This window comes from Vicugna pacos, chromosome 3, assembly GCF_048564905.1.
Source record: "Vicugna pacos chromosome 3, VicPac4, whole genome shotgun sequence".
Taxonomy (NCBI): domain Eukaryota; kingdom Metazoa; phylum Chordata; class Mammalia; order Artiodactyla; family Camelidae; genus Vicugna; species Vicugna pacos.
In genome coordinates this window covers 98,470,889-98,495,218 of record NC_132989.1, presented here as the reverse complement: position 1 = coordinate 98,495,218, position 24,330 = coordinate 98,470,889, and the positions used below count along the sequence as shown (strand labels likewise).

The 24,330-nt window shown below is 44.7% G+C and overlaps 1 protein-coding gene and 1 long non-coding RNA gene across 4 annotated transcripts in view; one reads left to right on the top strand and one right to left on the bottom strand.

Moving 5' to 3' along the window:
* The window catches only part of PDZD2 (PDZ domain containing 2), a 396,035-nt gene that overhangs the window by 240,151 nt on the left and 131,554 nt on the right, over nucleotides 1-24,330 (top strand). The window lies entirely within an intron of this gene.
* Nucleotides 7,579-9,009, bottom strand: LOC140689956 (uncharacterized). The gene is made up of 2 exons (XR_012065102.1): nucleotides 8,889-9,009; nucleotides 7,579-7,882 (listed from the first exon to the last, which is right to left on the bottom strand). It is a non-coding gene; the product is annotated as an uncharacterized lncRNA (long non-coding RNA).

Sequence of the window (24,330 nt, the reverse complement as noted above, 5' to 3'; positions counted from 1 at the left end):
CTTCTCAGCTTTTACACATTGCATTAATAAGACCAGAACAATTAAAAAAAATTTAAGGGATAATTTTCCTTAATTTTGCCACCTAATACATATCAATTATTTTGCTTTTCCAGGCTTTTCCAGACCCCTGTCCACATGCATCCTTATAATAGTATAGTTATCACTGTAGCACATCCCAGTTTCATTTTATTCTGGCTTTATTATAGTGTGAAATTAAGTATGGGATGAGCCGGTGAGACCTGGTGGATTGAAAGACCGTGTCCTGAGTCTGGCTCTACCCTCTGGCCAATGAATCCCTGATAATGGATGAGGGAAGTGTTCCAGGAGGCAAACCAAAGGGTAACTCAGATGCTGGAGAGGCTTTCAGGAGCTTGTTGTCTCATCGCCCTGTTCTCAGTCCACTTCACTGGTAGCACATGTGCTTTGTCCCTGGCGTTCCCCCTCTTCCCTTTTGCCAAGTCACTTTTGGCTCACCAGCACGTCTTCTGCTGGGATGTCAGGGTGTGTCGGAAAGAGGATCTTCTCAATTTGAGCCAATGGAATGACTGTAAATTCTGTCTGGAAACTCACATGAATGTGTGATAAACTCCCTTTCTTTATTTTCAGTCAGCCCCAAAATATACATCCCTCTCTGGAGAAGGCAGCTCTGCCTTTTCCTCTCCTCACTTCCCGTCGGCATCTAGCCCCACCCGGCAGACTCGTGTTTCTGCCTGAGCAGCAGGGACTGGCCTCAGGCCTCTTTCCCATCCTGAGCTGTTTCTTCTCCATTACTGTGGACAATAGGCTCTGTCCTCCTGCCCCTGCTAGGTGACCAGTGTTATGAACTGGCAGCCATGTGCCCGGGCCTTTTGCAGACTCTCTCACGTGTAATCCATCCAACAACACTATGACATAGCCGTTTGCTCTGCTTTACGGAAGAGGAGACTATAAGTTGGAATTTAAGAAATGTGCCCAAGATGGGAAGAAGGTATATCTCAGTGGTAGAGCACATGCTTATTAGCATGCAGGAGGTCCTGGGTTCAATCTTCAGGACCTCTAATAATAAATATATAACCTTAATTACCCACCCCCCGAAAAGAAAAATGTGCCCAAGGACACAGACCCAGTAAATGGCAGGATCCACAGCTGGCAAACTTCAGATCCTGCCGTTTTTCCATGGGACCAGGTGACCAGGCTTGCCTCTGACGTTCTCTGTGACACCTCCCAGGTGCTGTGACTGCAAGGTAAAAAATAACTACTATGCTGGGTGTAGAGTGTATGTGTGTGCGTAGTGGCTTCTGTGGACCAAGGAAATGGTTTGTTATCCTCAACAGCCAGTGTCCTGGTGTTAGCCCAGCAGTTAGCCCATCCTAGGTGATGTAGTTGCCTCATTGAATTTCTATTTGATACTCTCTTGTGGTTCTTTCTTAAACCCAGCTGCCCAGGGTCACAGTGTGGTGCCTGCCTGGACTTGCCCACACGGGCAGTGGACTCTGCCCAGCTCCTGTCTCTAATCATATAAATTCATCCACTCAGAAAAAAGTGTATTGAATACCTATTGCATGCTAAATCCCTCGCTGGGAGCTGGATATTAGTTCAATAGAAACTATTAAATAAATTAAAGCCATGATTCTCAAACAAGGGTTTCTGAATCTTTAGAGTTGCATGAGAATTTTTAAAAGTGTTCATGACAAGAATCTTTTAAAAAATCTTTTGCCTATTGCTCAGAAAAAAACTCTTTTGCAGCAATATTTACAACTGAAGGAATTAATTAAATAAGATTTTATCTTTTTAAGCCAGTAATACTTAAAAGAAGGTCTTGTACAGTGGGGTCTGATAAGATTTTTTTTTCTTTAAAATGGGCCTATAGATTATTCATGTGTGGAAAAGGCAGGGTTCAGTATTTTCCCTCCTGCAGAAACATATTTACATTTTTAAATACTTTCTGAAATAGCACCTAAACCAATGGAATAGCTCCCACCTGGAATTTAGGGCCCCAGGACTGTGTCAAGCTGGAATAGAAGATACTTCTGGGAAATTATCACAGCTTAAAAACCAGGTTCCTGCCTTTGGAGAATCTGTGGGCAGCTGGGGCTGCTCTGTCATGTTTCCCACCTTTCCGTGTGATCATGTTTACCTCCCAGCCCTTGGAGTGCTGTGCGCACCTCTGTTAGTCTCCTGTACATCGTTTGATGTTCCGACGTGAGCAGGAGTGGTGTGTGTTCAGAAGACACTCTGGCGGGCTTGCACTGAAGACCCCAATTATGACTGACCTCTAGACTCCTCATCTTCCCCCAGTGTTATCAGACACCTTCTATCCGTGTGAAAATGGTTTCTTTTTCTGGGGCTAGGCCAGATGAGGAAGTAGTGTGCATAAAGTCCCCAACTACCAACCAATCACAATCTAGTTTAGTTCAGAAAGCTGCTGTAAAACATTCGAATGATGTAATCTCTCGTTTTGCGTGACCATTGTTCCACATGTGTGTCTTTTGTCTTTAGCTGTTGAGGGTGGAGATTCTTTGTCATTTGTTTCCGCCCTGGGGTTGACTATATTATAGGTATTTTATTTAGTGAAGAACTAAATAAATCATACCCCCAAAAGTATAGAGTATGATAGCACTCAGAATCGGTGAAGTTCAAATCCTGGTTTCTCAGTGGACCGTGGCTGTCGCTGTAGACTTATCCATCTCTCAGTTCAGCACGTCAATTGCACATCGTACTTGACCTCTGGTAAAAGCGTGGAGATACAGGTGGAAATCGAGGCTTTAGGACAGTGAGTCCTTTGCAGTGAAGTCCTAGGCAAAGAGGAGCGGAAGAGGCTCTTCCAGCTGATTGCCAGGAGCAAAGCTCAGCTGATGCAGTAAATAAAACCCCGGCACTGCCAGGTCACTCCTTGTCAAGGATGCTTAGTGGAGGCAGGGGCTTCCCTGCTTTGATGCAGAAAGCCTTTCAAAGGGCTGCTTTACCCTGGGTTCCTCCAAGCTGAGCGCCCTCCTTCCACACTGCGTGGCCACTGAGGTTTGCTGAGCCAACTCTCTCCCAGCCCAGCCCTCCCTAGCTCCCTGTTGAAGTTTCCTTCAAACGTGTGGGAACTCACTAAACAGCTTACCCGGGATGGCTTTTTGGGTTAGTCCTATAGGGATAGGTGGAGCTTCTTTTCTAGCAGACTTCTGGCATCGTCCTGGTAGGTCGGCTCCTATTGAGCGTCTGGTGTCAGGATCAGCGACTCCTACCCTCTGTGAGTAACAGTGTTGGCTTCAAGGTCCTGAATCTCATCACGTTCCTACCGCGTACTGGCTTGGTAGCCTTGGGAGTGTTATTTAGCTTCGCCAAGTGGGTTTATATATAAACTGAGAATAACGACTGTGCCTCCCACTCAGATTTGTTGCCGGACTTAAATGAAAGAATGCACCTAAGAGCGCAGAGCACACGGTAAATGATGGAGTAAACCTTGGTTGCTGGGAGTTCTCGTGTGGCCAAGGGCGGGCAATTGGGGTGGGTGCTTGTGTGTCCTTCCCTCAGCCCCCTCTGGTGGCTCCTCTTGGTGAAGATTCAAGGGAGGGGAGACTGCACTGGGGTACCAGCCCTCCCCTGTCCTGGGTTGCATCAGGCAGTCGGGAAACACTCTTGATCACATGCGATGTGGGCTGAGCTGATGTGTGAATTTGCTGACTCCTACCCTTCCTATATGGAAAGCCATCTCCATGTAGACAGAATTGTAAAGAGCTCACTGGGTTGTTGCTGTTGGAAGTCAGACTTCCTCCCTTACCTGAAGGTGACAAGCAAAGGGTTTGGGGCCTAGAAGGAGGGGTCAGCTCCACTGCCCAAGGCGCGGTCTGTTCTCTGGAGGAAGGTGAGGCGGGGTAGAGGGGTGGACGTGGGCTGCTGCTACAGGTCCAGCCAGCCTTTAACACTCTCCGCTTTGTTCCTGTTGCTGGGCATCTGCCTGCCTTGGCCTGAGGATGCAAGGCCCTGCCAAGAGGAAATGCAGAGACAGGAGGCCATAATTCAGTGATTTCACATGTAAGATGCTGTTCAGTTATTTCTAAGGTAGAAGAATATGTGACCCTCCAGGATGGCTGAAGTCATCTGTCTTAATTATGACCTTGAGGAACAGGTGGTGTTACGGCCCTGAACTTTTGTTTCTTTATCTATATAATGGATGCACTTATATGGACCCCCTACTCCTTGGAATAAAGAAACTAAATAATCTCCTTTTTCTGGGCCTCAAGCTCTGTGTGGGAATGAGGAGTTGAGGAGAAGAAAAATAAAAAACAGCAAGAATGCCTAGAGAGATTATTTTACCAATTTTCTACTAAAATGTGTGTTTATAAATCATCCTGAACAAATTATTACCATTCTTATTTTAAGAAATAGCTTGATAATTTTATCTTTCTTTGCCCAAACACTAGCCAGTTTAGAAAAGGGGATGGGGAATTGGAGGCAGGAGCTGACCTTTCTGAGAACTTCCCACCTGCCAAGTGTTTAAAGTGCACACTTAAGTTCACTGCTGCAAGAGTAGGTGGGTGACTTTAGCACCTAGGTTAGTTTCAGTTGATCTTGATTTTGCCTGTTTAAAATTTGAGAAGTTAATATTTCCCCTCAAGCGATCTTCAGTGCCTTAGTGAGGAACAGAGTGTTACAGAACCCACGTGCCTACATCTGCCCTCCTAGGAGGTTTTGTTTTTGTTTTTTAAACATACAATTCACCCATTTAAAGCCTACAGTTAAATGGTTTTTAGTATGTCTAGAATTGTGCAGGCATCTCCACTATCTAATTTTAGAACATTCTTACCCTCCCTCCCCTGGAAAGGAATCCCATATCCATTAGGCAGTCACTCCCCATGTCCCCCCAGTCTCCCAGGCCCCTGGCAACCACTCATTTACTTTCTGTCTCTATAAATTTTCTATTCTGGCTATTTCAGATAAATTGAATCATATGGTATGTGGTCTTTCGTGACTGACTTCTTTCACTTAGTATAACGTTTTCAAGATTCATCCATGTTGTTGCGTTTATTAGCACATCGTCTCTTTTTATAACCAAATAGTAGTCCGGCTTGTGGATATACCGCCTTTTATCTGTCTATATCAGTTGGTGGATATTTGGGTTGTTTCCACTTTTTTGGCTATTTGAATAATGCCGCTGTGAACTTCCGTAAGTCCTTGTGGACATATGTTTTCTTACCTCCTGGGCATAAACTTCAGAGTAGAATTGCTGGGTCACATAATTCCATGTTTAACATTTCTGAATAACTGCTTAACTTTTCCAAAGCGGCTGCACTGTTTTACATTCCCACCGGTCATGCATGCTTGAGGGTTCCAATTTCTTCACATCCTCACGGCACTCACTATCTGCCCTTTTTTATTGCAGTCGTCCTAGTGGGTGTGAAGCAGTATCTTACTGTGGGTTGGATTGGCCTTTCCCTGGTGACTAATGATACTGAGCATCTTTTCCTGTGCTTGCTGTCTGTTTTTGTATCTCCTGTGCAGAACTATCTCTTCAAGTCCTTTTCCTGTTTTTCTTTTGGGTTGCCTGTTTATTGTTGAGTTGTTAGGTTTTTAAAAATATAATTCTAGCTCTTATATTTAGGTCTCATCCATTTTGAGTTAATTTTTGTGTCTGGTGTAAGGACAGGGTCCAACTTCAATTCTCTGCAGGCGAATTTGCAAATCATGTATCTGGTAAGGGGACTTGGATTTAGAAAAACACTCTTATAATTCAAAAATAAAAATGAAGTGTTATAAGTTAGGGATGAAAAGAGAATAACTGGGAAAGGAAAAGTCATTCCAAATTAGTGAAAAATATGTTTTGAATATTTTAAAGCACTGTGTTTCAAGTGTGTCTGTTTTAATGAGCCAAAATTAAAATCAACAAAATGCAAAATAATACCCAATAGGTCTTTATCATGAGATATTTATTCAACATTGAGTTCTGCCATTTCTTATTAGCTTAATAATAAGAACTTGCTACATCTTAACTTTCTACAAATTACAAATTGGTAAATGTTAGCTTAATGAAATCAGCCACTACAAATATTATTGACTATATATTTTAAAAAATCAGGGAAATGTTGATTCAATCAATAGGCATCCAGTAAACAACCATTTGCTTTCTCTCTTTTTTCTTTTAATGGAGGAGCTGGGAATTGAACCCAGGACCTTGTATGTGCTAAGCATGCGCTCTGTCACTGAGCTATACCCACCCCACCCCTGAAGCATTTATTGAGTGCTTATTATGGGTAAGGCTGGTTATAGCTGATGTCAAGGAGATATAGTAGATCCGTATTCCTAGGGCCTTTTGAATAAACCGGTATTTGTAAACATGCCAATACATTGCTTGAAGAAAACAGTAAATACTGCTGTTATCATCCCTTAGTAGCTGAGACATGGAACTGGAGCTTAAAGAGTTTAACTCAAGATAGGAGATGATGAATGTTAATGGGAAAGGTACAGATAAAGTACCTGGGTGTAATTACACTGAATTACCCTGGATAAAGCTGAAGTTGGAATTAAGTATAAGCAGCCCCACTAAATGTTGCTGCTTGTCTTTTAAATTAGCCTAGGAAATTATACAGGTGAGTCTGCTTTTACCTAGGGGAGTAAACCCCATCAGCGTCCCTTCTTTCTTTTTTAATGGATGAAGGAACACAAAACAGACCTTTCCACTACTTTACAGGTGTTCTAGCTTAAGTTTACGTGATTAGATAATCTCTTGCCTTCTCTGCGTAAATCCTGAGGGTGCTGAGGTTGCTCTCCTTCCTCTTCTAACTAAGCCAGCTAGTGGGATCTTCCCCCGTGCTTCTGGCCTGTATTTTCCCCCTTTAGGCTTGAGTTCAATCTACCGCTGAAAGATGTTTGCATTTCCCAACCCAGTAGACCCCTCATTAAATCCATTAAATATAACCCCATGCTGGCTCTCTGCATAGTCTTCTCGGTCAGAAATGTGTCTTTCTAAGACAAAGTTATACCTCCCGGCTGGGAGCTTCCCAGAGGACACGCAGCTGTATTCAAAAATCGGGTATCTTCTGATGATGCCGATTTTTGGCAGCACTGATTTGCAGCATTTCTGGTGAACAACCCATTCAGAGTCTGGAGGACTTGGCCCTTCTGCTCCAAGTAACTTTTATTACTGGATTTTGGAAGTGTGGGGGAGGTTTTCCTATTGTTCCCTATTGTCATCCTCTTTTCCTCAGTAGATTGCGGTTATACACCGCTGCACTATTTTATAACTGTTGTTTGTTTTTTTTTTTTCAATTCTTAGGCTAACTTTAGTGACTCTTCTTGGTTTTTAATTGTAAGTGTGTTGCTCAGAGTGAAATTAAGGTCATTTTAACTGAAATTCCACCCACGTAAAATGTACCGCGTGTTACTGACGTCTAATTAGTTTTGTTTTATAAATGATCTGAGAAATCTATGAATGGAGAAGTTGCTTATAATATCTTGAATAGAGTGTTTGGACTTGTCCATATTTGGATAGTCAGATATCCAGTAAGAAGTATGTTTAATATTACGTCTAAACTTTGAAAAGTGTACAAGCTATCTAATTTGGGTAGAATGCTTGGTTAGCACAGGTTTATAATTGGAGACAAACAGAAGTGAGAAAAAGATTAACAAAGGCTTTATTCTGCTGGAATGGGCGACGGTCTTTGCTGACAGTTTAGTTATGATCACGTCTTAGCGTTTTGCATGGCCTCGCTCCTTACTGTTTGCGTTCTCTGTCAGTTCTTTGTCATACGTCATACACATCATGCTGACTCCAGTATGTGTCCAGCTGTGCTCCAGCTGACAAGCCTGCCAAAGATAGTGTTGCATTTCCTTCAAGGGGACCGCTGAAATTACATGGCATGGAATATTTGGCTGAATTCATCTTCTGTTTCCATTGAAGTAGAGACGAGAGAAGACTCTGAAATATAATATTTTCTGTGTTTCATGTTCCATGCTGTATGAATGTAGAAAATCTTGTTTTCGTTGGCTTGTACTGTCTCCCTCCCTCCCATGCCCAAGAAAATGAAGCATAATGAAGGAATCAGGTAAAAATAATTGCATAACATCCTTATCCATTTAAAGATTGCATACATTGAAGACACATGAAGATCGTGTACATTTTCCTCCATTTTACTCTAATGTTGGTTTGATGCTGCTTATTTCTGTTTGAAAGCTAAGCACAAAGCAGGAATGGGGTCATAAGAGCACTGATTTAAGGGAGCAGAGACATGTGGTTTAAGATATTTCTTGATAGCAGTTTGTACTTTCTATGCTGATTAGAAAGAGAAGAACATTTTCTTTTACCGTACATAGTAGAATATGATCTCCATAAATAAGCAAGAGATCTGCAGAAACATTTTTAGCCAACATAAATATACATGATCATGAATGTAAATGAAATAGTATATAATATATACTATTTATATACCATTACATACTATCATATATACTAATAATATAGCAATATACATGAAATAGTCATGTCCATCTCTAATATTTGCTTTATTAATTCACACATGTTCAAAATCCCATTTAAACATTAAATGATATTTTAATTTTGAATATTCCTTTTCCCACTCAGATAGTTTATAAAGTAGAGCCATGTTTTGCATCAAACTCAGAGCCACATTTTACACCATCTAAATCAGTTTTTCAGGGTTTATCACCTTTGTTTCCATCTTTATTATTTGAGAGACAGCAGTTTTTATATCCATGGATAGCGCTGTCACTTGGCCTTTTATCTGAGGCCACAAACGGCCATTCACATAACCCTGACCTAGTTCTCCCACCGCTTCATCTTACACTAGAGAATAGCTGATATTTATGGATGCATTTACTGTGTAACAAACACTGTCACAGGTGCTTTACAGGTATCGATTCATTTACTGCTCAAAGCAGCCTCATCAGGGAGATACCTCTATTACCTCATTTTACTGAGAGAACTAAGGTCCAGAGAGGTCAAGTCCCTTGCTCAAAGCCACACAGCTCATGAAAGATGGAGCCAGAATTCAGTCCTAGCTAAGGAGCACCAGAGTTCATGCTTTTAACCGCCGTGCTTCTCTGCTACTGAGAAATCCAGAACTCAAACTGTGATGTCATTTCCCCCAGGAATAATCCGTAAATTCACCGTTAAACTTATTTTCCACCTTTTATTTTAAGCTAGTTCTGACTGCTGTAAGCATCTAAAATTGGCATTGATTGAGTCTGAGACAATTGTTGCTTCTCTAAACAGTGCTTTGTCTCCCAAATTAAAGTAATTGAAAGAGTGGTCCATAAATTCTATACCTGCAAATATGAGACAGCATCCTCTTTGGTGAGGATGGCTTTAGGGAAAAAATATCCTATATTTTGGCATATCTGGTCTGTTTCTCTATATTAGCATGTAAGCCAGATCAATTGAAGATTTGGGGAGATAGCCATATTATTCCTGGCAGAACTGTTGGTGATGGGCCCTTTACATAGATTACTCAGTTTTAGTCTCTCTACGGCCCTGTAAGGTAAACAGCATTGTTCCCATTTCATAGATGAGTGAACTCAGGCTTATAAGAAACTTCCCCAGCATGATACAGCGATGGGGCCATACAGACAACCCACGTCCAGCCAATTCCCCAGCCTGTGTGCCAGGGAGGACCCCACGTGGCGTCGCTGGGCACACAGCGCTGGGTTTAGAACCCCCGACTCTGCGCACGTGGGTGCTGCCGGCCGTGCCAGCTGGCTTTTACACCATCCTTCCAGCCTCCTCTCATCTCTGCTTTCTTCCTTGCTGAGCCCGTCAGGGCTTTTGGCTGCAAACAACAGAAATTCCTGGAGCGAGTTTAAGCAGAAAGGGATGTATTCAAGGATGTTAGGTGGTTCACAGAATTTCTGGGAGGGACCAGGAGTCAAGCTTGGACATTGTGGAGCTAGGAAGAGAGCCAACGCACACGGCCGGACTGTTCAAGCAGGGAAACCATGTGCCCCTACTCTCTGCTCAGGCCCTGGACTTCCGGGGAGATTGCCGAGACCGTGCCCCCTTCCCCGCTGCTCCCCTCAGGGTGACCCCTGCCCACTTCTGCATCCAGGTCTGGTTGGTGAAAATTAGCTCCCAGGCCTGTGCTCTGACTGCCGGGGATTCTGAGAGATGTGGTTTTTCGAATTTTCTGCTACATGGGGGTTGATGAGCCGATTTACAGTGTCCGCCACACTTCACTCTTCTCATTCCTCAGCCCCAGCCTTGACTGTACCCCACAAAGACCAGGTGGTAGTGCCTGTCCTCGGTACCTAGGGCCTCGGCAGGGACAGGGTCACACCTCTGTGCTCCTCTGGGTCCTGGGCCCGGTTTACCTTGCTCTGCTTTTCTGACTGTCGCTGGCACAGCCAGCAGTGAGATGGGGCCACCCTGAGGGCCCTCGGGGAAGACTGTTCACCTCCACAGATGAAGCTTGCTCTGTGCAGGCGTCCGTCCAGCACGACAGTGTTTTCCCCAGGTACTTTTTAAAGCAGAAGCCTCTCCTCAGGTGTCAGGTGTGCTAATTGGAGATGTCACAGCAGGAGCTCCAGGGAAGGGGTGCTCCCCTCCCACCCTCTGCTGGGTCCCACATCCTGAGCGCTGTGATGACAAGAGTTAACGAGTGAGAGAAGGATCAGCATCTTTCTTCTTTGTAAGAAATTCCTTGTGTACTTCTAGGCTTCAGGTTTTCTGTGGCTCTTGAGACAAGCCTCACGTGGAGGCCCACGGCCTGAAAATAATAGAGACTTGGGGGAAATATATTGACTGGAGGAACAGTGTAGATGTGAAAGGAACACGAACCCAAGAATTAGCCGATGGTTTCTTTATCACCTGGGCCACTTCAGGCAAATGTCCTTCGTACCTCTGATTAGTTACCTAGTCTGTAAAACTGGAAAAGATACAAATGCTGAAATGCTAAAAGTTATTGTAAGAATTAAATACTGTAACTCTGGACACAGTGGCATGTGATTCTTAAATTTTAACTGCGTGTCCATTTAAGAAATCCCTGTTCCCATCTCCACCCCGCTTCCCACTCTTGCTGTCTTAGTTTGGTCCTTACAGGGATGGTCTACATCCTCCGGTGAGAACGCAGGTCAAAGCTTAAGTAACTGGGGGGCGGAGGGAGGACCGAATCTGATTCTTTAGCACCTTTGTTCACTATGACCAGGGTTTAGAGCCTACAGAATATCAGAGATCAAGTCATCCTGAATGGTCTTAGTTTGCATTTTTCTGATCTTGGTGAAGTCTTGATCTGGCCAGGGGCTCGCCATAGATGTATTCATTTTCCTTCAGCAGCGTTCATTGAGCAGCAAGCAGCAGAGGCCTTATTTGCATTTTAATCGGGTCACTCCCCTGCCCCTGGCCCCACCCACCGCCCTTCTCCCTGCTGCTGAGAGCTGGAGCCAGATGTCACTCCCTGCATCTCAGTGACACAGCTGTCAGCGTCTGCAGCTCTTCAGTGGCACCAGCCCAGCCACAGAGTGCCTCAATGAACGTGTCTAAGGCCACGCGACCCAGAATTGAAAAGCTAGGAAAATTCTCGGTTCAAGTGACTTGTGCCCATTCAGCCCCAAAACATTTTTTAAAAACTGAAGTTTTAAAAGTAAAATCACTAATGACAAAATTCACTGCATTGTCATTCCCAGTGGTTCATGCTAAAGATCCTGTTTCTAACGCAGGGATCTCATTTTGTGTGTGTGTGTGTGTTTCTTTGCATTTTGTTTATTTGTAGACAAGAGTTTTTTCCCCTTGTGAGAACTCTTAGGGTTTACTCTCTAAACAGCAACTTTCATATATAACCCATAGCAGTGTTAATTATGTTAATTACATTGTACGTTATATCGCTAGTACTTATTTATTTTATAACCAGAAGTTTGTGCCTTTTGACCATCTTCACCCAATTCCCCCTCTGCTTCCTTCCCACTGCTGGTAACCACAAATCTCATCTTTTTCCCCTAGGATTTTGTTTTTTAAAGTATAATTGACCTACACCAGTATGTTAGTTCCTGGTACACAACCTAGGGATTTGATATTTCTGTCCATTACAAAATGATCACCACAAGGATCTCATTTCGAGAAGGAAATTTTTACTAGTGGATAGTGCATGTCTCGGGAGACAACTCTGAAATTTTTGGAGGACAGAAGTAAATGTGAGAGGAACCCAATGAAATCTGGCGCCACAGCTGACTAACCCCATTTTCTTAGAAGAAACTCGGGCAATAATTCAGGGACAAAGGTTGTTTTTGTTCCAGCTGGAAGTGCAGTTCAGATTGAGGCTACACTCTGCAGTGTCCCTGCTCAACACAGAACTGACATAGAAAGCTGGTGGGGCAAACCTGAATTCAATGTAGCAGCCTCAGTAATTCTGACAAGTGCTTGTAAGAGAGGAGGGGCAGCATGAAATATTTACAGTGAGCCTGGCGGGGATTAGCATATACAGAGGTTGAGTTCAGCAAAATGTAGGGCACAGGGAAAGCCCAGGGTGGTGAAAATGTGCTAAGTTGTTGGGAGAGAGATAAAGCTTTGGATATGAATTCCTATTTCTTTGAAAAGCCCTAGGGGGGCTTCTCTGGACACCTTTACTTTCTCAAAGAAGTTACGTTGGGTGTTTCCAGATCTGTGCAATGATGCAGAGGAAAATTGGGAAGAGCTGGCATCTGCCCTCCTGCTGCCGACACTCTAGTTGGGAAAATATCTTTCACTTTGAAAGTGCCAGATCTTCTTAGATTGCAGCTGTCAAGTCCATGCAAAGAAAACAATGACCCTGAGCCCACTATAGCTGGCCCTTCCCAGACCAGCTTCAGCCCCGTGGCCTCTCTCGGTTTTGTTTGTAGTCCCCGCTTAACCAGGTCACCAGCCGCAGACGTGTGCCGGCCGGTGTTCCCCGCAGAGGCAGGGAACCCCAAGGCCGGGTCTCCTCTCTGCCTCGCTGCTCATCCTCTGGGCGCTCAGCCAAGAGAACCATCTTCGTCTGAGCCTTGTATCCAGACATTTCAGCCCAGAGGCCAGAGAACTTTCCAAACTCTCTCCCCAAGAGAAAGACATTTCTGAGTTTGACCAAAAACACCCTGAAGGCTTATGAGCTCATCATTTGATCCGTGTATAGGCCAAAGTGTCAAAGACTGGTGGTGGTGGATGTGAGAGAGAGGGGGTCCTGGTCTGCCTGGGTGTGTGTCTGCGTGTGTGCGCTAGGGCTAGTGCATGTGCATTGACTGATTTTTAATTTTTCTTTCTTTCAACACTTATCCTGTGTCAAAACAAATATTCTTAGGCATGTTTTTGAAAAATAGATGAAAGAGAGGTTCACGGACACTTGGCCTTCTCTGAGCACAGTGTGGTCTTCCACTCGGTCAGCAAAGAAATTTTCCTTTTTACAGGGCACCTTGAGACCAGTGCTTTGTTCAGACACCCTTTACTCAGAGCCCCTTGTTTTGAAGAAGAATTGATTGGAGGTTGGTCTGGCAGGGGCTGCAGGCTCTCTGCGTGCACGTATTATGGGCCTTTGGGGTGGGTCATGGGCCCATACGTGCTCCCGTTGTTTGCAAAAATGCTTATGAAGTCAAAACACGGAATCCTTGGAAGGCAAACAGCTGTTTGGGTTTTTTTAGGCTGCAATTTATTTTTTCCATTTTTTTTTTCTGGAGATTTTCTAGGTGTATTTTCTGGGTGTGAAAATACCCAGATAAAATAAAAGGCTTTCATTCTTAGTTCCTTTGAGAACAGGGCCTTGGTGTCCGTGCTGGCAGCTGTGGTCGCCCTGCCTGGAGCAGCACATCTCCCTGGCGTCATTCAGAGATGGTTGGCTGGATCCCGGGGTTGGCTTCTCACCCCAGTTGCAGTTGTGTGGGATGGGAGAGTGCCTTTGTGTGCCCTTGGTTGAGTACAGAGGCCTCATTTCTCCTCCCACCAGGTCCCTGATTGCCTTTGAGCAAGAAGTGAACAAGTACGCTGGTGCCATATTTGTGTTGCCTCACACCCAGGATACCAGCCAGCCCAGCCCAGCCCCGCAAGCAAACCCTGTGAGCTACATGTTGAGTTCCTGTGCCTTCTGAAACCTTCCCATGCCCTAATTCTGGTGCATCTATTTTTAGACTGAGCTTGTCCTGATTTGAGTGTCACTTTTGCAAGGCTGCAACCTGCACGTGTCCAGCTGTTTTCTTCCAGGATCCTGGGTGTTCGTTGATGCCAGCTCCTTGGAGGCTTTGTCACCTACAGAGTGCTAGGAGTACAGAGCTCACCTGCCTAGCTGTCCCCCAGCCTTTCATTTGGCTGGAGATTAAACTTAGTGTCCAGGTGCCTGGGGGAGGGAGGGAGCCCCAGGCTGGATGGGGCAGTTTACCCGAGTGTGAAATAGGATAGAGGTGCGCACCTCCCATCAATATCCATCAGTATTTTCGGAGGGTCCCTGTGCTGATTGCCACCATGGGAGGTCCAGTTGGTGCGGAAGTGTTTATTAACTCAGTAGCACTGTTTGCAAACTTGGGAAGGATGTGGGTGGCATGGGAGGCGAAGGTTGACAAAGACCGGCACTACACCGGAGTGGGAGTGGGGACACTGCAGCCTGCTGGGAAGGAGAAAGCCAACCTTGGAGCCTCAAGGAAAGATGGGGGGTCAGCCAGTTAAGGCTTGGTGGTCAGGAGTTTGCATCGGACCCAGAGAAATTCTGGGAGCCACAGGATTGGAATGTGTGGCATTTGACACTTGCCAGGTGGAAACTATTGTTTCCACCAATGGCCAAGGAGAGCTAGGAAGAAAATAAAAAGGTCCCTTTCCCCTGGAGGATGTATGGAAAGAAAAGAGAAATTCTGAAAGGATTTTCTAAGAGCTCAGAGGGGAGGCGCCCACGAGGCTGAAAGGGAAAGGAGAGGTGTAGAGGTGGATGAACAGTTAGTGGCACATTCAGGAGCAAACATCATCGCTCTACGTGGACCCAGCTAGGGCGAGTCCACAGAGCTCCTGGGATTGAGAAGTTAAGTCGGAGAACCATCTGGAAATCGTTCATGGGCGTCATTCTGGAAATTTCAGAATTCTCCCCTGAGGAAAGTTAGAGTGAGCCCATGGCAGGGGCAGAGATGCCCACCGTGCCCCTGGGTCCCCTGAGTCTCAGGGAGAACTCCTCATTTTAAACAGCGTAGCTAGGAAGCCTAGTGCGGGCTCCTCCTTGATTTTTAGAGTCGCCTTAGTCGTTACACTTCTGTTTCCTTCTGTTTCTTCATCAGTAAAAAAAAGAGATGAAGACCTGGCTCATCCCTAAGGTGACAGGAGATAATTTGGAGAATAAAACAGGTGAAGTCCCTGGTGCCCCCTTCTGAGTGGAGACCTGATCTTTTTGGCAGCACAGGCAGGCAGTTACCCAGGGAGGTGGCCAGGATGTTTTCCATGGGACTCCGTGTCGGTGTTCTGTTGTGTGAGGCTTCTCAGGGAAAACCCTGGGCAGCGCTTGGTTCCCTCTTTCCTCCTCTCGTCACGTAACCAGTGGCCTGATTGGGGCTGGCAGCCCCTTTAGGGGACGCACGGCACTGACTTCTGGGTCTTTTAACGCCACCCTCCGCTGAGCACTCTACTGGCCTTCCTGCGTCCCCTTTGTCACTTTCAATTAAGCCAGGAACTTGTGGAACCAGGACAAGCCATGTATAATTTGGTTAGTGATCTAAATAAGGGAGAACCGTAGAGAGGAAACTTAAATATGAAGAAGTAGGGGCGGAGCGAGTAGGTTTTATACAGGAGTCACCACAAGCACGATGTTCTGAGTGTCCGCTATGTGGCCAGTGCTGGGACGATCTAAAGCATTTCCATTTCTCTCTCTTATCAGAAACTCTCTGAATGCGTTGTACTTTTTCACATGAGGAAGCGGAGACCTAGAGACGTTTGCTTGTTAGTCACATAGCGAATAAGCAGGGGATGCTGAGTTTAATCCATGGTTGTCCGGGTGAGGCTCTTTTCACAAAACATGCTGCCTACCCCCAACCAAGAGATTTCATAGAGGACTCGCTCGGACCCATTATGACAAGTGGGACACATTCAGAGTCTGGTGCCAGAGAGGAGGGACCATAGGATTTGTAAATAGGCAGACCTGACTTGGGTGGAAAGTTGAATTCCAACTCTTCCCCCATCTGTGATTTAGGGAAATTCCTTAAACTCTCGAAGATTCCATTCTGTACCGCCGTGTGAAGCATCTAGCCCTCTGTCAGCGGTACTCTGAAATCTGTGTTAACTGTGCACCAGTGGTTGTAGCTAAAGACATTTTTGAAGCTCTTGAACCCAGTTATGTCTTACAGAGTCTGATATTATTTTCGCTGCTCAAGTTATGAAGGCCTTTGGCAAACTTTTCCCATAGGTCTTCAAAATTAAACTTCGTAAGTCAGAAAGAGAAAGACAAGTATCATATGATATCACTTATATGTGGAATCTAAAATATGATACAAGTGAACTTATTTACAAAGCAGAAACAGATTCACAGACATAGAGAACAAACTTATGGTTACCAAAGGGGAAAGTGGGTGGAGGAGGGATAAATTAGCAGATACAAACTACTAAACATAAAATAAACAAGGCCCTACTGTATAGCAAGGAACTATATTCAATATCATGTAATAAACCATAATGGAAAAGAATATGAAAATATAAAATACATTTATTATCTGTAATATAAATTATGTATATATATATATATACACACACACACACAGACACACACATATAATTCAGTCTCTTTTCTATACACCAGAAACTAACACAATATTGTAAATCAACTATACTTCGATTAAAAAAAAAAACTAAACTTCAATTGGTCAGTGCTAGGACTTCAGTTGGTCAGTGCTAGGTCAATGCCACACATTCTTCCTTGAGTGACTACAAACCAAATCAGCTTTACCCCAGAGCCCACCCTCCACTGAGCTACTAGAAGTTTCATGCTTTGGCTGCTGTTCTTATTGCCAGAATTTGTATTGTTACCGGCCAGGCAGGCACATTCTTGTGTCTTTTGTTTTTAAACTGTTTTAGATAAGTTTAAGACCTGGAAGTCACCGTGGCCCAATTCCCATGGGAAATCGCCTTCAATTATTTAGAGAAATTCTTGTGGGAAAAGAAAAAAAAAATAGTAGGGGGAGGGGGGAAACAAACAAGTGATTGTTTGGAGGCTCATAGAGAGAAATTTCCACATGTGACCCAGCTTCCCCACCAGTTTGCCTCCGAAAGCTCAGGTTTTGGAAGCCAAGTTCCTACCGCCACAGAAGCAGACGTGATTCCAAGAGAAGGTGCTTCCTGGTGAAGATGAGAAATACCTTCAAAGCATGCAGCTGACGCCCACACGCGTCATTGGGCATTTAGTGGGTTTTGATAGATTTCTTCCTCCAAGGCCTTCACTCCACCCTTCCCCACTTGTAGGAAAGGCTAATCATTTTTCTTCTTCATGTAGACCCGGTAAGCTTAAGGAACTGTGTTTTTTTTTTAAGAGGAATTATTTTGAGATCTGGAAATTACAGAATGGATGAGGTAAACCTTTAAAACTCTGAACAACACGATGGGGAATTCGGGGAATTCCATCGCCACCGTGGAGCTCACAGAAGAGCAGGCGGAGACAGGGAGGGGAGGCGCTGGCTGTCACAGAAGCTGCTTTGAAGAAGACACATTTCCAGCCTACGCAGGTTTCACCAGCTCTTCAGAAAGGCCCTTGCAGCCTGGGCACCCACGGCTCCCCTTGACCCCTTAGCACCTGGCAAGAGTCAAAATTTCAGCTTATTCTCCTGCAGCTTGGGAACTGCCCAGACCTTGCCTTGCTTCTGAGCCCTCTGAAAGGCATGCACCTCCACAGTCTACATGAGTTTAGGATGCACCTCGCTCAGTGGGGTCATTATGGAGTAATTAACCATCCACACCGTCTTCAGTTTCTGAGAACCGAATGAGTGGCAACACTTTGATTACTTGACAATATCAGTGTAGTAAAAATAAAATTGGAAGGGTTGGGGAGTCCAAGCCCTGCCCACCGTTTTTGTTTCCTTGTGTGGAATGTGTAATGGAAATGACTGTGGACTTTATCATGCTCACCCAGTTCACTGGCTCCAAGAAGTGTGGGCAGCACTCTGATCCTGAGCTTGGCTGGCAGCCATCCTTTCTAGAATGCCTGTTTAACAAGCCTGCCATTTGACGTGTTCTGCTCGCTGTGGTGGTGCCAGGTGGGTCAGGCTAGAATGCAAGTGTCTCCAGGTGCAGCAACTGCGAGGAAGAGCCCACTTTCCTTTCCTCTACGAGGGGAGGAATGGGAAATTGTGGGAAATGTCAGCACCAAGCAGCAGCCTTTGCTTAAGTCCTTGGGAAGGTCTCTCCTGCTCACCCCAGCCCACGGTGACACCTCCCTGTGGAAATACTGCCCCCACCACTATCTCTGTCCATTACTTCCTGCTTAGCACACATCACCCTGCCCAGGCGAGAGTCTTCATGTGGACAGGATCTCATCTGCCCAGCAAGTCTGCACAGCACAAGTGTTTAGAGAGACCCTTCTTAATTACTGTGTGCCTCTGGTCTTGAAAGCCAATCCCATGGACACCAATAAGACCATGGACTAAAGCTTTGGGGAAATGTCTGCAGGGATGCTCCCAAAATTGATTTCATGGGAAGCCCAGGGCCTGGAGAGGCATTTGAGAGAGATCTCGAGCTGCCAGGGGCCATGACATTAGCTAAGGGAGCCCCTTGTTCCCTCTTCCCCCTGAGTGTGAGTAGCCACCGACGTCCATGGCCTGGTTCAGGGGGTCCTCGAGTTGCGGGAAGATTCATGGGAGTGAGTTCAAGTTGTGATGGGGCTGGACTTAGTTTCTGAAACCCAAAATATCTCCATTTCTATGAAGAAACTACCCCCAATTCAAAGGACCAATTGGGCGGACAAGCCAGGCTAGAAAGTGAGGGCTGAGCACTTACCGCATGTTGAAAACCATATCACACTCACCCAGTTTATCTATTAATTTCAATTTATGTACTTGTAAAAAAAAAAACTTAAAATTGCATTGTGAACCTGAGAAAGGTGGATTGGTAACTTAATTTTTTGTGTGATTTTTAGAGTTTTTTTTTTTTAAGAGACATTGTTAAGATCTGAAACCTGCCATTTAATGTTTATCTTCACTAGCAACAGAAGGAATCACTACTTTCAGGGTGTTATGTAATGCCTAGTGTCTTCTGTTTTCAAGACCCTTGGCTGGTGGGTCTCAGTGGTTTGTTCACAGCTAGGGGCCAGGCAGGTGCAAATGCGAGGGCTGCTCCAGCTTTCTGGGAAGGAATCTGCCAGGTGTGCAAGTCATAGAGGCTCTCTGCTCTTCTGAAGTTAGATTTTCCTTGCCTCGAAATGACTGGGCCTTTTCTCTATATACATCTAAAAGAAACATGTTTATCTTTTTTACTGACCTAATCCTCATTAATGGGCCTTGATTCTGAAAAGCTGGCCTGAGGTGACCAATAGCCTTAAGAGACAGGTGTCCTTGTCCAGGAGCTAGGGCCCAGGGCTCACCTATGCGCTTCCTGTTCCTCACCTGCCTACTTCCTGTCCTCACTTGTGTGCTTCCTGTTCTGTTACACTTTCTTACCACTATGTGAACTCTCCTCACATCCTTCCATCTTGACCCAAGATGTCTCCTTCCCGAAGAACACTGGGCACCTTCAACGTGCCCACATTCGTTTAGATGTGGAGAAGGAGAGAATGGTCCTAGCCTGAAGGATGGGACCAAGTTGGGGGGAGTTGGCACTTTTCTGCACACAAATGGAAGTTTAAATTAAAAAGTACCCTATTCCAAGGGGAGACCAAATCAGACAGCCAAGAAGAGTGCCTGAGAGTGTCAAAAAGTCCTCAAAGCACTTGTTTCCTATTAATAAGCTACATTATAAAAAGGTAGGTGTGAGAACTGTTTGGTAAAATATGATTTGGATGCATCAATTAAAGGGAGAGCTAATATGCAAATTTCTTTAACTTATCTGACCATGGAGTCTTTCTTCCATAGCGCATCTCCTCAAACTAGTGTTTTATAGTGTTTTTTGGTGTTTGTTTGTTTGTTTGGAAAAACCAGAGTAAAGTCATTAGAAAGATTACAAAGAACCCTTTAAGGGGGGTAGGATTCAAAAGGGCAGTGAAACTGTCTTAAGGTTCTGAGATGAAGAGAGTTTTGTCCTTTTGTTTGTTTACATACTAGAACTTAGGAGTATGCCAGGCTTTGAAGGGCAATATGAGAGGGAAATTTTCAGTAAATATTGGTCGAGTATTTCCAAGGAAGCAAGTGCCAGAGAGGAGAACAACCCCATCCCTGCTCAGGAGCCTCAGAGAAGTTACAGACCCACCCCTTTGCTGTGTGATTCAGTTCAGGGTTTTTGGAATTTTGAATCTGAAGGCTTTAGGAAAGACATATCTGCTCCAGTCCTGAACATCTCCCATTGCTTTTGCCTAATCTGCTTTTCTCATTCGATTTCCTGCACCCTGACAACACTTATGCTCGCAGCCCCTAGAGTGGGAAGCCATCATGGTAACAATAAACACAAGTGTATCCTAACTCTCTCAGAACCCATATGGTTTGTTCTTTGTTGCAGCGGGCTGTCTTGTGCAATGCTGGGTATTTGGCAGCCTCTCTGGCCTCTACCCACTAAATGATGTCAATAGCAACCCCTCCTCCTCACCGTAGGAGAGAACCACTGGATTATGTGAAAGCATAGATACACAAAAAAGTGCAGCAGCTGGCATGTTCCATGATGCAGGCGTTGGAGCTAGATCAAGAATGGCTTTATTCTTTGGGCATGAGAAAGTATTAGGACGATGAGAAATTATCAGGCAGATCTTACGTGTTTACCACTGACTGTCTCTGTGTCCAGTAGATTGAAGGGATCAACAACTGAGGAAGAGAGGGTAGTTGGGAGTCAAGGCTCTAAAATGTGACAAAACACAGGGGACAGGACAGGTGAAAGATTTAAGAAGTAGTGTTGACAGGAGCTCACCACCAAATGTGAAGGAAGAAGTCAAGGATGACTCATTTGTGCTTGAGTGACTGGGGATTGACAGTAATTAAAAGAGGAACTGGATGAGGAGGGACCAGGTGACAGAGAGCATAATGGGTTTTATTTCAGGGCGTGCTGAGTTTGAGATGCTGAGGGACCTTCAGCTGGAGCCGGGCAGGAGGCAGGCAGAGGTCTGGGTCTGAAGCTCCGAAGGGAGTTGGAGGTTGAGGAGCTGGCAACTCTGACTTGGCTGTTATTGCCACGAGTGTAGAGGTGGTAACCCAGGCACGAGGAGAGAGGGAGACAGAAATGCTGGTGCCCCTCCAGATACCCTGGCAGGGGAAAGTCAAGGATGGAGACCAAAAGAGCTGATCAGAGAGCTGGGAAGCTCTATCCACCAGCAACTTCTGGTCCAATGGGGCAGATTCAACAGCTAAAATCAGTTCTGTATATCACTAAAGACCAAAGAAGCACAATGGCATCTGGATATGCTGCCCAAGTGCAGTGAGGTGAAAGGGAGATGTGAGCTCTCAGAGAGCTCTCTGGAGGAGAGGAACGGATTACAGCTGCACAGACCTTGGCTTCCTCAAGGGTATTTGTGAATTGTCTGCGTTGATGACAGAAGTTGGAAGGGAGCTGCTTCTCTGAGTTTCTGGTCCCAGCTGTCCTGCTTGCACAAGCTGCAGGGTGTGCCCATCTGCATCATGTTATCAGCTCCCATCACAGGACGTGGAGACACCCTGAGTACCTGTGGGCTTTCAGAATTTTCTGTGAGTTATTTTTGACTGGGGGATGGGGAAAGGAGAGAAGGAAACTTGAGTGCTTCCTCTTGTTTTCAAGTTATTTATGAATTTTGACAAGTGAGAGTCTTTTCACTTTGTGTCTTTAATACTGTGAAGCATTCTAGCTGTAGGACTGGCTGATGGGAAATTGTAAAGAAAATCCAGGTTCCATTGGCTCTTTCAAAGTACAGTTGACCCTTGAACAATGTGGGTTTGAACCGCACAGCTCCACTTATATGTGAATTTTTTTCAATACGTATACTACTATGTTTATAATCTGAGGTTGGTTGGACCTGTGGATGTGAAATCCGTGGATACAGAGGGCCAACTATGGGACTTGAGCATCCATGGATTTTAGTATATGCAGTGGGTCCTGGAACCAAGCCTTTGCAGATACCAAGGGCTAACTGTACACGTAATATAAAATGTGCCATTTTTAAGTGTACAGTTCTGTGGCATTAGATATATTCTCATTGTAGCACTATCCATCTCCAGAACACTTTCCATCTTGTAAAACTGAAACTACCCATTATATAATAAATATCTGTTCTCCCCTCCCCCCAGCCCCTGGACCACCATTTTGTCTTCTGTCTCTGTGTATCTGACTTCTCTCCATACCTCACATGAGGGGAACCATACGATATTTGTCTTTTTGCAATTGGTCTGTTTCACGTAGCATGTCCTCCAGGTTCATCTCCACTGTAGCATATCATAATTTCCCTCCTTTTTCAAGCTGAATAATATTCTATGTAGATAACACATTTTATTTATCTATTCATCCATCATTAAACACTTGGGTTGCTTTCATCTTTTGGGCATCGCTGCTATTATGTGGTTATACAAATAGCTGCTTGTGTCTCTGCTTTCGATTCTTTGGGGTATGTACCCTGAGGTGTCCGTTGGCTTTTGTGATGTTGTCGATTCCTTTCTCTGCTGGAGAATCACTCTCTAGCTGCCTGTCTTCTGATAGTTCATTTGTTACTCTTCTGCTTTTGCTCATGGGAGAGTCTTCAGCATGGCTCTCTCTCGCTCGCTTTCTTTTTTCTTTTTTTTTCTTTTGGAACAGCAGAAGTTTTATTCAATGGCCAAAGAATGGAAAAGTGGGAACTTAGTTCACAGAACAACTTTTCCCAGTGTGTCTCCAGGCTGGGCTAACCAGATGGAGAGCCATCACTGAGCTCCTGCCTGTAGTTCCTGGCTGTGACGGTCTACATCTTGTCCACCCAGCTCTCTCCTAGAGTTTGAATCAGGAAGATCGGTGTTCTAATCTCAGGACTTCCACTAATGTGCCCTGACCTGGGCAAGTTTCCTCATCTCTCTGGGCATCTGTCTCCCCATCCCCACCAATGAGGAGGGACAACTAAGTAATCTGTAGGGTCCCTCCCAGACCACAGAGAGGGAGGGCATGGTGGTCCCCTAAGCCTGGGAACTACAGTGGGTGAGAAGGACGTAGAGCTCCAGACTCCTAATGTGGGCAGTTTGACCAACAGCTCATCTGCCCTGAAACCTGGGGTGGTCAGATGTTTTAATGGCTTGTGGACTTGCTGCAATCTGGTACATGCTACATGGCTGGTTTTATGAGTAAATGTAGCAGCATTTCCCCTTAAAGCAAAATTATGTGATATATTATCCCCACTTGTTGAGAGAATGGGACACAAGAAAGGTGGAATAACTGGTTTTACCATAGGTTTTTGGCAGATGTCACAAACTAATACTGGAGAGGATACTCCACAGGCGAATTTTACCTCTGGTTAAGACTATAGCTTGGTCATGGGCCAAGGAAATTTTAACCTCCTTTTTTTCCCCACTTCTTTAAAAAATTTTTTTTAAGGAACAGATTTTCTTCTCCTTAGTTAAAACTCAGAGCAAATCCACATTCCTTGAACTGGGAAGGCAAATCCTAGGAGGTCACCCACATAATCAGCTTTTAGGCTCCTGAACTGCGTGTGACAATTCAGACTGGTCCAGGTTTCCTTACTTGGGTTTGGAGGCTTGGCACTAATCCTCCCATCAGTTCTCTCAGCCTCACCAGTGAAACATTGTGTACACGCCAGTGGCTTTTGCTCTTATTTTCCTTTTTCTCATCTACAAAAGGTAGATCACTTTTTTTTTTTTTTGAGGATGTGGTTTTAGGGTGTTAAGATGACCAGAACCTGATTTTGAGCATGTATGGAAACTTACAGTGTTTTCTTTTTAGGATACATTTTAACTATCTAGTTGTTAAACAAACAAACAAAACAAAACACGAGAATAATCAAACAACCAAAACAACCAGACTTTAAGTCCAGATTCTCAGTCATCAGTTTTTTAATACGTGAAAATTTAAAAAATAATTTTGAAGATTGAAGAAGTTCCCACGGTGACTGGCACTAGCTCATGACAATCTGGGATTCCTAGCAGTGAAAAGACATATTGGATAAATCTCTAAGCTTAATAAAAGACAAATTCTAAGTGAGTAAATGAATAGATTTTTAAAAGACAAACAGTCCTAAAACCCAACAGTCCTTCCCGGTTTTCCGGAAGCGCGACCTGAGAGTAACTACAGTGAGTAGAGAACATTTGCTCTTTTGTTCCTGACAAGTGTAGGTGCTGAAGGACAGTCGGTATTTTAATAACAAGGCATCGTTCCCA